Below are 17339 nucleotides of genomic sequence, written 5' to 3'. Positions count from 1 at the left end.
CTCTTTAAATTGAAGCATCCGAAAAGAAACACTGTGTAATAAATTAATATTGGGTCTCAAAAGAGGTTCCTATAAACTCTAAGCAGTTAAGATTGTTGGGAGGGAGGACTAAGGGCTCTGAGGACAGACAGTAAGGCAAACAGATAAGAGCAAGCATTAGAATAAAAAGTCAGTCAGGTTCTTTCAAGTGACTTCCTCAATTCACCGGCAGGATAACCTGCAATTCTCTATGGTGAGTCAGATACAGCTTCATAACACTTTATGGAAGCAGTAGGATTTTTAAAAGTAACAGGTTGATTTGGCCAGCAGGACAGATTGATGACACAGAGGCAAGGCAACAACTCAAAATATATCGAGGGATGAACAAACAGAGCAATATGTTCCCCATAACCCACAATGAAAGGGATTGCTGATAAGGTTAGACTGCCCTTACTTAACCAAAGCCAATTTCAGAAGTCATAGTAGGTCTATATTTTTTAATTCAGGGTGGGTTTTACCCAAATTCTTACTAATGTACATATTTGGATGTTAAACTAATAAACCCACTGTTGTTAAATATGTTCTCACTCATGACAACTCTATTCCAGATTTCTGACACCGTAACTGTTTACAGGAGGAGACTTCCCGTCTTTCTCCTACGGGATAGTCAGTGGAATGGAACTGCAGACCTTTCTGTCAACAGACCAGCACACATAACACACTATGCAAGCAGGATTTTTTATTTGTATTCCTAAAATCTTCTCTCTATATGAACTGAAATTCCACAAGTGTTGTGCCATGTTCAATGTCGTATTACCAAGTAAGCAAGGGAAACACAGGCTTATCGTACTTACTCACTGGTCTGCAGTCAACAATTTCACTTTTTTTTTTTCTTCACCACATCAATGGTTTGGTTTGTAGGTTTTGTTGATCTCTCTCTCTCTCTCCCTCTCTCTCCCCCTCTCAACCTCACAAAACCTTCATATATAATCAAAGCCTCCCTTTAAAGTCATAATCCCTTATAGGGATGAAGTACTGAAGAGTTTCATGTGTTGTTTATTTTTCTACTCACAAGGTGAAACTCATGAGAAATTGTTCACTGTCTATTAGTAACTAAGCACAAAGAAACCAGTGCTTACCTTGTTTATTGGGTTATCCACCTTGTCCATCTAAAAAAAAAATGTCAACCTGACACTGATTCAATCATCATCAGTCAGTGATATTTGCAATCTCTTTAAACAATACAACAACCTTTTGTTTATTGTTGTTACATGTTATCAAGTCAGAGTGACTCATAGCTAACCTTCCGGGATCTTTCAGAGGCCATAAATCCTATTGGAGAAAATTGCCCATCCTTCTCTCCTGGAGCAGCTGATGGATTAGAGCTGTATGCCTTTGGGTTGGTAGCACAAGTCCCTAGGACTAGGCAATCAGAGCACATTCTTTTATTTAGATACCTTATTTTTCCACCACACATTGATTAGTTTAACACAAACCAAGATAGCTTGCATATTGCCCTGACGTAGGAAGCAACATCTCAAGAATTTAAAATGCTGAATCCTATGATCCACATAATATAGCTATGATCAACATGATACAGTACAGCAGGGTACAATTATGGACATGGAACAAGACCAGGAGATATTGTGTTTTGTTATGTGTGAGGGCTGCATGAGTACATGCCTACTCAATGGCATTTAACAACAACTAACAGCATCATTCATTTATTTATCATCATTTATATATCAGGTAAAGAATAAAACAAATCATTCTCTACAAGACAAGACAGAGCCTAGATTTGAAGCTAGGCTTGTTAGATAGTTTGAATGCACCAGTCACTCTGCAGGAGAAAGGTGAGTGCCTTCATAACGATTACACACAGTCTTGGAAACTCTCTGAACAGTTTTACTCTAACGTACAGGGACACTGAGTCAGAATTGACCCACTGGCAGTGCGTGGGTTAAAGCCTGGATGTCAGTAACACATGTGTCTCAAACTCATTCTCTCTTTCACTTGCATTTTTTTTAAACAGCATGTTACATTACTGCAAGGCAAAAATGACCTCGAATTTCGAGAACTTGGAAAATATTTTATGTGCTGCTACTTCCCATTATTATCGAAATTTTGGAAAATTAAATTTTATTGCCAGTAAAAAGACACTTCAAAAATAAATGAATGAATTTCCAACTCTTAATCAAGGTTAAATTCCATGACCTGTCTTCTGTGTTAACCCCCTTTCCTTTATACCCAAGTGTTTTTATGCGATTTGATAAAAATTAAATTTGAATTAAAATTCATTCCAGGGGAATTTTGCCACTCTCCTTGAGATGATTAGAGACAATTTGCAATCTCACAATCATGATAAATGATCGTTGTAATAAGGAGAGGCTGAAAGGAGGGGTTCAATTGGTTGAAGTAGGAAAGGAGTCAGACATTTCCTAACTGAGAGTCAACTTCACTCAATTCCCAGCTCACTTAGCAAGTTTACACTGTGCACTTGCAAAGTCTGAGGAACTATGCTGTGTGTGGAGGACAGAAAGAGGAGTAAGACACAAATTCAGTCCCAAGGATCTGACTCATTTCTGGGCAGCCAGACCTAAGCGCTGATAAGTCACTAAATTCATGCAATAAAAATATTGTGAGCAAGATTGCATGGCTATTATAATTTTAAGTAATCTTAGTTTCTACAACTGCTGTTTCATTGGAACAAGGGTGAGAACATGATCCAAGCCAGGAAAATCAGAATTCTTTTCTCTAGCTATACAAATATATTAGGAAGTAAAGGAAAGAATAGTTGAAATTGACTGCTGTCTAGCAGCTGAATCTGTGAACTACGTGCCTAGAAAATGTGAAGAAAGAAACTCCTACCCATCAAGAGATAACCAAATAAATAAGCCAGATATCAGATTAAAGGAAGTACAAAGAGGTTATAAAAAGATGAAGGCTAAAGAAAGGGTCTACACCCATCTATTCCCTAGTTCTAGTATCTTCTATGGGTCTGGTTTCTATCTGGCATTTGGACTCACAAAGGTACCCTCATGCACTTAGAATATATTTCTCAAATCAACTTAAACTAATTTGAAGGATTTTCTCATATTTGCAATCCAGAAAGCATACTGTAAGTACTTCTCACCTGAATTCATGAAATAAATTTGTTGATAATAAAACCATTGCCATCTTTATGACCCTAGTCCACTATCAAACTAGCAAGAGTCCTTTACTACAGGTACCACATTCACTCCTCCTTTTGTTTATCCAAAATTTCATCTTCTCAGTAAGGTCTCTTAACTTCACTCTATATTTGGCTCACATAAGAGTTTCCTGTTTTAGATAATAAAATTTAGGGCTGAAAAAGCTATTTGACTAATTTTCTGTCTGACCCTGCACATATTTTGGCCATCCAGATGCCTAGGTGTAATTTGATGATGCTAACAAGTCAGCCTGCCAGTTTAACTTGCTAAGCAAACGTCGGCAACATTAAATGCCTGGGGTGTGTAAACTGCTGAAGAAATCATATTATTCACTTGGAAAGAAGGGACATGGCCTAATGACAAAAGTGCTTCTCTCACTTCAAGTCAAAGAAAGCGTATTGGAAAAAAAGCAGGTAAAAAATTTCTTGACTCAGTACTTGCATGAGACAATTAGGGGGATCAATTTTCCACTGCAACTAGTCACTATCCAAGACCCCAGTGAAGGCTTGTTCTTTTGCAGCTGCTGGGGTGGAGGAGACGTAGGATATGACACATACTCCGTGGGAAAATAGCCCAGAGTTTAGAAACAAAAAACACACTACTCAACTGTCTCATTTCCTAAATCACTCATGAATATATTTCCATATGCAATGGCCGCCAAGTTATTTCAAGTAGATCCCATCTTTTTTCCTACAGCACCAGGGCTTACAGAGAGCCAGAGGGAGGTTTAGGAAATGGAAGTGGGTTGGGGTAGAGGAGTACATGTCTCCCAGGGTCAAGAGCGTTAGTTTTCACGTTCAGGACTCCCATGCTGGCTCTACAGCCAAGAAGCTGGTGTTCGCTTTCCTCTGCAAAGTGAGTAACAAAATCTAAAACATGGTAATGCACCCTCTTCATTTGCAGACCAATCCTGTATCAAAATAATCTCTTAAAACAGCATGGGCTTTTTAAATTTTCTATCCAAAACATACATTCCTACTAGGAGTTCTGTGTTTGACTTCGTCCAGACCATTGTTGATGTGACACAACTATGAATTTTTTTCTTTTATTCCAAACTGGAAAGAGTGTGAAATTGTCTGGCCATACATATTCCATGTGTTTATAAAGACAGAAAACATTAAAATGGTGTGTAAAAGGCATATATAAATATGAAAGAATTGGAAATATGTGACTGAAGAATGACTGAAGATTTTATCATATGGGGATTACCAGAATAGAGGCTAAAATTCAAGTAACAGTGGGAAAAATCAAGAGGGGCAAAGGGCCAGCGGATGGGATCCATATGAATTCTAATCTGAGACAAACACATCTTAATTCTCTGATTTAATCCACTGTAACTTTTGAGATCACATAGGTAATTTGAAATACCTATTTGAAATCCCTTGGATACCTGTGAAACTTGGAACAAACTTCTGCATTTCTACCCATTCCTTTTTAGTCTTCTGTGACATGACTAGAATAACTGTCACTTATAAGACTATTATTATAAAAACACTAAAAATAATTATGTATGGAACATATTCACACAGTGCCTGACATACAGCAATTTTATATTCATTCATTCATTTTCTTAAAATTAAATAGTCAACAAAGATAGTGATTAGCCCAAAGTCATAGAAACGGATGGTAGTGTAGCTAAGTTTAGACATAACAATATTCAGAGAAGTTCCAGATATGTCTTTCCAGGTATATATTTGACACCAGGAGAACATTGATTTCAATTCATTTCTTCACCAAGGGGTTTGTTAAGAAACTATTGTTTCAATGAGAATAATTCTCTATTATTAGTACTGTCTTCCTTGCTCCTTTCCACTGCATACACACTTACGCACCAAAGGAAAGAAAAGATAAGATTCAACTCTTATATACTGTTATTTTCATATATACCTTTGCCCACTCCAACCCATCTATGGAAACTCAACCTCACAAGTGAGGTCATTCAAGAATACACTGAATACCAAATAATGTTATTGCTGTTGTTGTGTTGTTAAGTGCCATCGAGTTGAGTATGGTCTGAACCCTGTTCTATCCTGCTCCATCCACACACTTCCTGACACATAGGAGCCTATTGCAGCAGTCACCCTCTCAATCTACCTAGTTGAGGGGTTCCTCTCCTTCACTGTCCCTCCACCCTTCCCAGTATCATGTCCCTCTAATAATAATAACAGAAATACAAACCACTGCTATTGATGAGATTCCAAATCATAGGACCCTCCACTGGACTTCTGATGCTGTAATCTTCACAGGAGACTGCCCATCTTTCTCCCATGGTACCAGTGATTGATTCAAACTGTAAAACACATCCTTTTGGTTAGCAGCACACCTCACTCCAGACTACTCTGCCAGAGCTCCATAATACTAAATAGAAGTCATCTTCAGTGAGAGTTTCCAATGTTCTAGACAGTGATATAAGAACATTTTGGATTATCTCTTTATTTCCCTCAATCCAAAGACTGGTGGTGTTATTTGCCATGGAGTTCCCTAGTACATAACAGACAACAGGACTGAAACGTGCCCTATTCTACACCATCATCTACACAATCTCTGATGTGCTCAAGCCCATTGTGTTACAGTCATGGTGTAAATCCACCTTTTGGGAGGTTTTCTTCTATTTTTCTGGCCCTCCATCTTTTCTTGCATGATGTCTTTTTTCAAGCACTGACCCCTCCTGACACCATTCCTAAATTATGTGAGATTTTACTTCTAAGAGCTCTTGATTGCAGTACTTTGAAGATAAACTTTGGGGTTTTCACAGTTCATGTTCTATTCAATACTCTCCCATCAGCAGAACTCACAGGCTTTTATTCTTCTTCTGCTATCCTTATTTTTTAATCTAACTTTCAAATGCATAGAAAACAATTTAAACTACCATGTCTTGGTTCAGGTGAACTTTAGTCTTTTAGCTCTCATCACTGCCTTTCAGCACTTTGGAGAGGTACTTGACAACAGATTTTTCCAATGAAATTTGTCTTTTGATTTCCTGGCTGCTGATTCCACAGGTGCTAATCATAGATAAAATTAAATAAGTGACAATTTCAATCTTTGGTCCATATATCATGATGTTGTCTATCAGTCCAGTGGTGAAGATTTTTCTTTTCTTGATGTTAAGATGTAATCCATATTGAAGGTTGTAGTCTTAGGTCATCTACAGTAAGTGCTTTAAATCTGCATCACATTTGGCAAGCAAGGTTTTGTAATCTGCATAACACAGATTGTTGATGAGTCTTCTTCCAATCATGACACCACATCCTTTTCATAGAGTTAAGCTTCTTGAATTATTTGCTCAGGACACAGATGGAATAGGTATGGAGAAGAATACAACCCTGAAACACAACTTTCCTAATTTTAAACTATGCAATATTTCTTTGTTCTGTTTGGACAACAGCTTCTTGGTCTACATACAGGTTTCACATGAGCACAGCCAAGTGTTCTCAGATTACCATTCTTCTCAATGTTAGCCATACTTACTTATGAACCACATAGTCAAATGTCTTTGCACGGTCAATAAAGCACAGATAAACATTATTCTGGTATTCTCAGCTTTCATTCAAAATTCTTTTGACATTGGCAGTGATATATCTTATTCCATCATCTCTTATGAATCCAACTTGCATTTCTGAAAGTTCATTTTCAATGATTGTTCTAGCAGTTTTTTAAAATTATCTTAAGCAAGATTTTACTTTGCTTGTTGCTGTCTGTGTTATTGTTTGACAATTTCCACATTTCGTTATATCATCTGTTGGGGCATAGAAATAAATATGAATCTCTTCTATAAGTTGCTCAGGGAGCTGTCTTCCAAATTTCTTGGCATAGACCAGTGGGCACATCAAGGTACAAAGGTGATTGTGGTTGTTATGTATTGTTATGACCTTAAGCACAATAGATCTGAAATCCGTTCTATCCTCAGCCAGTCTCACTCTCTCTGACACATCTAACTCCATTATCTCAGTCACTGTGCCAATCCATCTCATCCAGGGTCTTTCTCTCTTGCATTGTTCCTCCACCCTTCCAAACATGATGCCCTTCTCCAAGGACTGGTTCCTCCAAGCAACATACCAAAAGTATGTGAGACAGAGCTTCAAAATCCTTTCCTATAATGAGGAACTTATTTTCACTATCTCTAGGACATACCTGTTTGTTCTCTCAGCAGTCCATCGAATGTTCAACATTCTTCTCCAGCACCACAACTCAAAGGCATCAATTCTTCTTCAGTCATCCTTAGTCATTGTCCAGCTTTCTGATGCATGGCAAGTAATTGCAAAGATCATGACCTGGATCAGGCATACCTTTGTTTACAGACTGATATGGTTGCTCTTCACTCTGGGGAGGTCCCTGACAGCAGATTTTCCCAGTACAATTTGTCTTTTGATATCCTTACTGCCTGAGCCAAGAGTGTTGACTGTGGAACCAAGCAATCTGAAATCATTAACAATCTCAATCTTCTCTGCATTTATCTTGATGCTTCTAATTGGCCAAGTAGTGAGAATCTTTGTTTTCTTGATGTTGAGCTTCAATCCATATTGAAGACTTCAGTTTTTGATCTTCTACAGAAAACATTTCAGGCCTTCCTCGTTTTCAGCAAGCAAGGTTGCTTCATCTGCATATCACAGGTTGTTGATGAGTCTTCTCCTAATTCTGTTATCACTTTTCTCTCATAAAGCCCAGATTCAAAAGTTATGAAACAGGATACATCTCCCATGCACTCCTTTCCTAATTTTTAACCACACAGTGTTTCCTTGGCTTTTCCTGACTACTGCTTCCTGGTCCAAGTATAGGTTTTGCATGAACACAATCAGGTGTTTTGGAATTCCTATTCTTTTCAGTGTTAGCCACAATTTGTTGCGATTTACACAGTCAGATGCCTTTGCATAGTCAATGAAATATATTAGAGACATCTCTGTAAGGTTATTATAAAATAAAAGTATCTTCCATTTAAAAGTATGCCAATTTTTAAAATGAGAAACTTTGGTTTAGGTTGAGATCAGATTACTGACAGAGAGTAAAACAACTGGTACTTGGCAAAATCCAGTTTTTAATGTTGTCTGACTCCAGAATGAGAACTGCTAGACATTCCTTCTTGGGAATGTTATCTTCTCAAAAAGAGATATGATGTTGATCAATAAAATTAGAGCAATTAAAAAAAATTAGAGCAATTATGGGGCAACATGAAAAAGAAGAATTTATCCAGGGTAAGCTACATTCATCCATGCTAAAGGAAAGCACCATAGGGAAAAGATCTCTGTGCGGGAAAGTTAATCAAAGAGGTTTTTTGGAAGGATATAAATATTGAAGCTTTAATATTTCAATTCACTAATGTGAACTTCACTATTGTGACCTGTTTCTGTCACTAAAAAAAGAAATTGTTTCCTTAATCTTTTGCGTAAAGAAATCATCCATTCCTTTCTCTCTATGTTAACTGATACTGTTCTCTTTGCCTGGGGAATGATGAGAGAGAGGAGGAGGAGGATGGTGGTGTTGATGTCGACGCTAGTGATAAAAGTTAGTATAGCAAACTTCATCATTTACTGAGTTTTCTCTGTATCTGATCCTTGCTATATTTGATGTCATTTCATCCTCAAGCCAGCAGTGAAGAGTATTGACAAGGAGTGTCTCTGTTTTATATATGATGAATATGAAATTTTAACAGGTTATGCAACAAATTCCAAGTTAACAGCAGCAACAACAACAACAAAGAACAGAAAATATGTTGCATCCAGTTAATTCCAATTCCTGGAAACCCTGAAAGCACCATAGAAGAACTATTTAACAGGGAATTTTGGCTCTAGTCTTTTTCTAAAGCATACTGACAAAAACTTTCCTACGTAGTGCCAATGGGTAAGTTTAGCTGCCATTCTTTAGGTTGATAGACAAGTACAAACCATTTGTGATTCCTAGGATGCAGAGCTCTGGTGACTTAGTCCTTAGTGAGTCTTTCCATTGCTCCAAAGGTAGGCTCAGAAACTCAGTGAAGGGTTGCTATGAATCAGAGTGACTTTGGGCTTTTGAATTCACAGGAGGAGATAGCAAAGATGACATTAAGGACAAGACATCAAAAGTTTTAGGTCATATTTATCCTTTTTTAATGCTCTTGTCTTCTTCAACAAATACTGTAATTAATGAACAACAGACTCACCTGGGAGGCTTATTAAATGTAGTGTGCAGCAGCACTCCTAGAGATTCACAGTTAAATATGAGGGATGAGGAAGAACATGTATTTCTAGAAAGTTCCTAAGTGATGCTGTTATTACTGGTCCTGGGGTTTAAGGGTCCAATGACCTAGAGAAAATCTCCTTATTTTCCTCTTGTGAAATGTAACACTAATATTCTTGACTTAAAGAGATCTTGTAAGAGTGTAAAAAGTTTGCAATGGAAAGCTAGCTTTTATATTCTGATTTCCTGATAGAAGAAATGATCAACAAAATGAAGTTTTTCTCATTATGATATTATTTAAGGAAAAATTAAACTTTAATCTAGTGGCTTAACTGGAATAATTTCTTTTTTACCATCGTAATATTACCTTCTTTTCTTTTGCTGACCTTTCACCTTTCCTAATGTGATGTCCCTTTCCAAGGAATGTCTCCTTCTAGCAATATGTCCGAAGTATAAGAGACACAGCTTCGCCATCCTTGACTCTGAGGAGCACACTTCACTGCACCTTCTCCAATATATCTGTTTGTTCTTTTTGGCAGTCCATGGGATATTCAGCACTCTTCCCCACACCACAGTTCAAAAGCATCAGCTTTTCTTCTGGGCTCAAATGTGTCAGAGATGATGAGGATATTGCAGGATAGGACAGGGTTCAGATCTATTGTTCATAGACCTGCTATGACTCATACTTGATGCAACAGCACATAACAGCAACCATACTATCTTAAACGTGCCCTAGTGGCATAAAAGGGAGCTCTGGTGGCATAGGGGCAAGAAGCTGTGCTACAATCTCAAAGGCAGGTGGTTCGAATCTCACCAGCTGCTCTGCAGGAGTAGGATGGCCAATCTCCTTCCGTGCTAACTTCCGATTAACTGCCTCTAAAATCCTGCCAGAGGATCAGCTATGGGTTGGTTCTGACTTCACAGTACACAACAACAGCAGCAACAGTGGCATAATGCCATAAGGCATCATGTTGCTAAAGGATAAACAAGCAATTTTAAGTCACTAGTCTCTCATAAGGAGAAATATGGACAGTCTCCTCACCTAAGGATTTATAGGATTAAGACCCAAATAGAGGATTATTGTGGTGCAGAACAGACATCACACATGTTGTTGTTTTGTGTACCATAGAATCTGAACCGACCCATAGCTGACCTTTGGCAATTAATCACACAGGAGGAAGTTGTTCATCCTTTTCCAGCAGAGTGGCTGGTGGCCTTGAACAGTGTGTCTTTGGGATTGCAGCACAAATTTTGGCCACTAAGCCACCAGACCTGTAGTAATATTAAATTTACTCAACCACATAAGTAGCTGTGTTTTTGCTCTATATAAATTATATTGATGTCGAAGTTTAATGCTAAGTTGCCAATACCACAAGATAGAAAATAAGTGTATATTTGGATATTTTCCTGTCTTCAACAGTGTCTAGCACAGTGCTATTACATTTATAGACTAGTTTGTTGCTAGTAATGAAATTTTACATGCAGAAAGTAAAACTAGATGAGATTGAAATTATCTTATTGGATTCAATTTATCAGAAGATTTTGTAAGATCCCTTAGGTCTCCTGAGCCAGAGTCTAATGCCAGTCATCAGTTTGTTTCACAGACGTAGATAGAGCCATGGAAGACGAGATAAACAGTGGATGTAATTACAGTGACATAATGGTTAAACTTTTATAGCTGAGGGGATCAGCAAATAGGATTTTAAAAATCAAATTAAAACTGTCATTCCACAACATTAAGTTTCTCAAATTTTCATTTTTTAATATTAATGATTTTTTTTCCTCCAAAAAGGAACAAACAATGCTAATTCTACTGCTACAATACTGTTAATGAAGAAATAAAGAATAATTTATCATTGCATAATTAACACTGTACAGTTAAGCATGTTTTAATGATTTTGTATAATGGCCTCTCATAACTAGATGATACTTGCTAGTCACAGTGGGGAAAAAAAAAAAACAATACACAACAACCTAAGAAATAAAAAGAGCTCTGCTAGGAATCATTAATGAAGATAAGTAAACTGACCAGAATTTTATTTTGTTATTTTAAATAAAGTGATTACAAGATTAGGAAGTATATTTTACAATTGGTTTACTCTTGAATCTTCAGGTGACCAGGTCCTAGTAAAATATTTGAAATTATTCAAGATATGATAGAATTAAAAATATAAGACTAAGAAAGCAACACATGCAAATCAGCAGTCTTTGTTCATTATTTTCTTCCAAATTATACAAGCTCCTAACTCTCCTGGTGCATTAGACTTTGACAGTAGGAAGATGCCATTACTTTGAGCCCTTCTCAGCACCTTATATCAATTGTCAGAAGTAATAAGGCTGTTTATGGCAATCTTCTCACAAACAAAGTCATAATGAACAGATAAAAGATTAAATTTGTCAAAGATCTTCTTTTACTTGGATCTATAATAAAAAACCATGAATGCTGTAGTCAAAAAGTAAAATGATGTATTTCAATGGGCAAATCTGCTGCCAATTATTTCTTTAAAGTGCTAAAAAATAAGGATGTTGCCTTGAAGACTAAGGTGTGTCTGACCCAAGGCATAGCATTTTCAATTGTTCCATACACATGTGAAAGTTGAACAAGGAATAATAAATAGGAAACAACTTATGGCTTTGAATTTATATATTGATTGGACTGATAAAATTGTAAACAAAGCTGCCTTGGAAGGTGTGTGGCCAAAATAGTCTTTAGAAATAACGATGGTGAGACTTCATCTCTTGTACTTTGGACATGTTATCAGGAGGGGTCAGTACTTGGAGAGGGACGTTGTGCTTGTAAAAGTAGAAGCAGCTAGCAAAAAGGGAGACCTGCAATGAAATTGGTTAGAAAGTAACTGCAACAATTTTATTAAGCACACCTATGATTAAGAGGATGCCATGGGATCCGGTAGGGGTTGGTTTTGCTATATGTGGCATCACCATGAAGTGACAGCATCTGACAGTAATAACAAATTTATTTAAATATGCCAAGGAACAGTTATAAAGAGGAGTTATAAAGAGGGGAAGAAAGAAAGAAAGAAAGAAAGAAAGAAAGAAAGAAAGAAAGAAAGAAAGAAAGAAAGAAAGAAAGAAAGAGAGAAAGGAAGGAAGGAAGGAAGGAAATAAGTCAAAAGTGATCATAAACATTAATTTATATCTATTTTTTCCTTTACTGTTGTTACCAAAAATGGTCGTGTGAGTTAAGTCTGTACAACCAAGAGATTAGTTAGAAATCAAAATTCTAACTTTTATTCCAGAATTAATTTATTAAAAACTTTTAGGGTTGTACAGGGAAATTTGGGGTTTGAAAATACTTTCGGAGGATTCTAATAACACTTCAGTTTTGATACTCACTAGTATAGAACATTTGTCTTGCATGTTTGAACTTTAATATACTATCTTTTGTAGAGAGTAATTTTCAGAAACTTATAAAGGATAATTAGAAGTGGAAACAATAGTTAGGACCTTTTTTCCTCTTGTGAATTGTCATTATTACAACACAAAAATTTAAAAAAAGGACAAGTGGAAGGAGTACTTATATGTAAAGAAACTGCTCTAAGTTTTGTGTATTTTTGTTGACATTTTAACAGTGCATTAGATATTGTTACTGTTGTTTCTATGTGCCATCAAGTTGTCTGCAACTCATAGTGACCCTATACATTTATATGTTGTTAGAACTCTGAAGACTGCCCTTTTCTGAGTCAGTCTCACTGACTCCCACACCATTGCCCTCCTTACTGTATCCATGCATCTCATCCAGCAACTTCCTGTCCTGTGCTATCCCTCCACCCTTCTTAGCATGATGTCCTTCTCCAAGGACTGATATCTCTTGGTCAGATGCCCAAAATATGTGAGATGGAGCTTCAAAATCTTAGTCTTCAAGGAGAGACTTGGTTTCACTCTCTCCAAGACAGACCTATTTGTTTTCTTGACAGTCTAGGGTATGTTCAAGACTCTTCTCTGGCACTGGAACTCAAAAGTATCAATTCTTTTTTTTTTTTTTTTTTTTTTTGCAAAACTAGTGATTTTTATATACAATTAATTGTATGGATCAAGATTACAGTAAAAACACTAGTGAAACCATCTGAACAAAAGCAATGATTTATTGGTAATGGCAGTAAAGGAAACACTGAGTCTCTGGTGCAAATCGAGTGACCAGCCAGGAGCTGGAGATCTCATTGCAGCCGCTAGTCCAGTGAGTGTCCTTATGCACCTTAGTGACTTTCTCCTTTTTTGCCGACTACTCGTTTGAAGGCATTCATATTTATTGCCTGGACCGGGGTACCAATAAACGTAAAATAGGAAATTCTTGTTGTTTCTTCTTCACCTTGATTGGACTGAACAAATATAGTTACAATGTTAACATTCTGAAACTTAACATAATGAAGTGGGACAATACTGTCTCTTTAATATCTTCTGTTAGTTCCAGAGCTTGAGCTGCTTCGCTTCTTTCCACATCCTCAAAATCCATAGATCGGGGTAGGTTGATAAAAATTTTTACATATTTTGGACCCTGACCATTATCTGGTCGTTGAAATTTCATGGAATAAAGCTTAACAGGTTGATTAAATGCCACAGTAATAAGTAGCTGCTCATCACAGTCAGATTCCAAGAAGGACAAGTCTTTCAGTAAACAGTTATCAAATCCAGGTTCATCACTTTCATTAAGACACTCGCAGCCAGTTTTATTAGTAAAAGGCATTAAATCCATGTAGCCTTTTGGAATATCCGTGTCCTCACTGCTTCCAGGGTCATTTTCTAAGTGCTGCTTGATTTTTTCTTCTAATCCCACAGCATCGGCTCATTGATACTGATCAATTCCCACTTTGTTCCGAAAAGAGAGAAATGTAGGTGTTGCTGATATATTGTTGGTGGCAGCTGTTCCCTGGCACTGATGTACACCAACTTCCAAGAAAACTGCCTGTGGGTATTTATTACTCATAGAACTAAATGCTGGAGCAATTCTTAAACATGGTCCACACCCTCTCACGGTGAACTTGACCACGGCGAGTCTGAAGCCCACGCCGCTCAGCTCCGGCTGGAAATCCGGGTCACTCCCGACCGGCTTCACTCCCACCATCCTCACGGGTAGCCGAGCAGCGAGGCTGCGACGCCACCGACCTCGGAATTGAAGGGGAAGAGGCCTCGGGGGAGAAGAGAGGAGGCCACGGGCACTGAGGCAGCCTCTGGTCCGAGGGCTATCGGTGCCACAAAGGTATCAATTCTTCTGCCATCCTTAGTTCAAACTCAAGAAGAAAGTGTGTTAGGGATGCATCCTGTCTTCATACTTTTAAAATTTATATGCAGAACATATAATTTGGGAGGCTGAGCTTTATGAGAAGGAATGTGGCATCAGGATTGGAAGAAGGCTCATCAACAACATACATTATGCAGATGACACAACCTTGTTTGCTGAAACTGAGGAAGACCTGAATTAAGGACTGCAGCCTTCAATATGGATTGAAGCTCAACATCAAGAAAACAAAGGTTCTCATCACCACTGGGCCAATTGATAGCACCATGATGGATGGAGAAGAGATTGAGGTTGTTAACAATTACACTTGCTCAGCTCTACAACCAACACTCTTGGCAACAGCAGTCAGGAAATTAAAAGAGAAATACTATGCTGCATTAAAAAATAAGGAACTCATGCAATATTATTCAAAATGGTTGACTCTGGAGAACATTATGCTGAGTGAAATATCCCAGTCACAAAAGGACAAATATTACAAGATGCCACTGTTGTAGAATGGGACTGTCCTTGGGGTTGGGGAGAGACTGAGTAAGATGGGTTCAATAATGTATACTGCACTGAAACAGAGGAGGGAGAAAACTGTTTAAAAGAGATATATAACTAGGTATTTCTGTCATCACAGGAGACTAGAGCGAGGGCTACATGGTGGAGGGGACCTGGGGGAGGGTTTGTAAAACAATGAAAGAATCTTTTCTTTTACTTTTCCATAATTTTTGGACTCATGTACTTATAACTTGTTAGTCAAATTTGTGTCTTCTAGGTTGCAACACCCCCATGATACATCTTCAAGGATATGAACATGTACGGCCAAGCACAATCAATAAGAGTGCATCTAAATCCCAAAATCAATCTCCATAATAGTCTATGTGTTTCCTACTGCCAAAGGGGCCCTTTAGAGTAATGAGAGAAGATCTTCACCCTGAAACCCACAGCGTCCCTTTTCAGCAGGAAGTAGCTAAGAGAATATGCCATCCCCTTTTCCTTATGACTCAGGGTGAAGTCTCTCTCAGGGAGGAGTGATAGGGAATGGCAAAGGACACACTGACAAAGAAGATTAATCAGAACTGGCTTTGACAAGCACTGTGGCATTTGGACAAGAACAAACTGGGAGGAGGGTAGAGAGAATAGTGCAACAAGGAATGAATGGAAACCCAAAATCTCTGTAAATGTTTATGAAAATTAATAAAATATAGAAAAAAAAAAGAGAAATTGCATTAAGTAAATCTGCTGTCAGGGACCTTTCCAGATTATTGAAAAGCAACACTATCAGTCTAGAGATTTAGGAGCACCTGATCCAGGTCATGGTCTTTGCAATTACTTGCTATGCATCAAAGCAATAGATACATCATTTTATTCACATCTGTACATATCTCTAAATAGAAAACGGTCTTAGATTTCATGATAAAAACTAAAGATGGAAGGAAGGGTTTGTTTTTCACCTTGGAGAAATAATAACATAAAATATTAAACAAATAAATGTAAGATTAAAGCATTTTTTGCAAAACTTTGAAAACAAAATCATTCCATCCATCTTCTCCTAAATTCATTCTGGATAAAAAAGGAAGAGACTCCATAAAGGTGTGAAAATTATGTTGATGTCTCCTGATTTAGTGGTAAGGAATTTCGCTGTCAAGGCAAAAGCATGTGGTTTGAATCTACTAGCTGCTCTGTGGGAGAAAGATAGGCAAGTCTCCTCCTGTGCAATTTACTGCCTGTGAAAACCCACTGAAGGTTCAGCTATGAGTGAGTTCCAACTCCACAGTATAGAACAACAATAACATGCAATATACACTATAGTATCTGCAGGCAATTTTGAGCAGTTCAAGCAATATAAGTTTTCACATTTCTGCTGATTTTGGTCTGAAAAGAAAATTCTGTTTTCACATTTTATACCTCTTAGTTGACTTTTATTTTGCTTTTAGCCAAACACTTTTCTAACTCATAGAGATACCTTGTTAGATAGATAGATAGATAGATAGATAGATAGATAGATAGATAGATATGAGAAATTCCATTATTAATATAAATAAAATATTTTAAATCACACCATCTTCAATTATAAATAGTAAAAAACCTGTTGTTCCATATTTCTTATCCTCAAACTACCATTATAAAATTTCAAAGTACGTTCTTTATTTTGTTTAATGAAATTTGGTAAATAAATTCATGTGTAACACCCTCTTGCCCTGTCTTAGTTTCATAATTCCATTAACTTCAACATAAGCTCTTAGTTTTTATCTTTTTAAATTTGAAGGTATGCTCTTTATGATTTTTGATTATTGATTATTCTCAGGTCTGGTTTGTACTTCACGACATTTTTACATAAAACCATATCATTTATGTCTACTCAGGTATGTTGTGGTGTTGGTTTTATGTGCAGGTGAGTTGAATCTAACTCATAGCTGACCTCCCCCGCAGATTTTCAGAGGCAGTAAATTGCATGAGGCGAGACTACCCATCTTCCCCCCATGGATTCAAACTAGGTGCCTTTGAGTAAGTAGCACAACTCCTTGTCACTAAGGCACTAGAGATCCCTGCTTTCCTATTGTGTATTCCTTATCTATAACAGGATAATTTACTAACTCATTTAGCTTTATTATAGACTTCAGGGAAGAGTCCCTAGTAGTTTACAGCCATTTGCTGGGTTAGGTATATAATAATATTCTGGATTGTCTTTGCTAAATATATATATTTTTTTCTATGCTAAAGTGCTTTACTTTTAAAAATTACATTGATTCTTTATTTGCTTTCCTTAAACTAACTTT

General features: G+C 37.2%; 1 pseudogene; it reads right to left on the bottom strand.

Moving 5' to 3' along the window:
* Positions 1-13534: 13534 nt before the first annotated feature.
* Positions 13535-14400, bottom strand: LOC102857095 (annotated as a pseudogene).
* Between the last annotated feature and the right edge of the window lie 2939 nt (positions 14401-17339).

The sequence above is a fragment of the Elephantulus edwardii genome, unplaced genomic scaffold (genome assembly GCF_000299155.1).
Source record: "Elephantulus edwardii isolate Elephantulus edwardi_28Jun2011 unplaced genomic scaffold, EleEdw1.0 scaffold00033, whole genome shotgun sequence".
NCBI classification, from domain to species: Eukaryota; Metazoa; Chordata; class Mammalia; order Macroscelidea; family Macroscelididae; genus Elephantulus; species Elephantulus edwardii.
The sequence above is the reverse complement of the archived record's forward strand: the minus strand, read 5'-3'. Positions and strand labels throughout refer to the sequence as shown.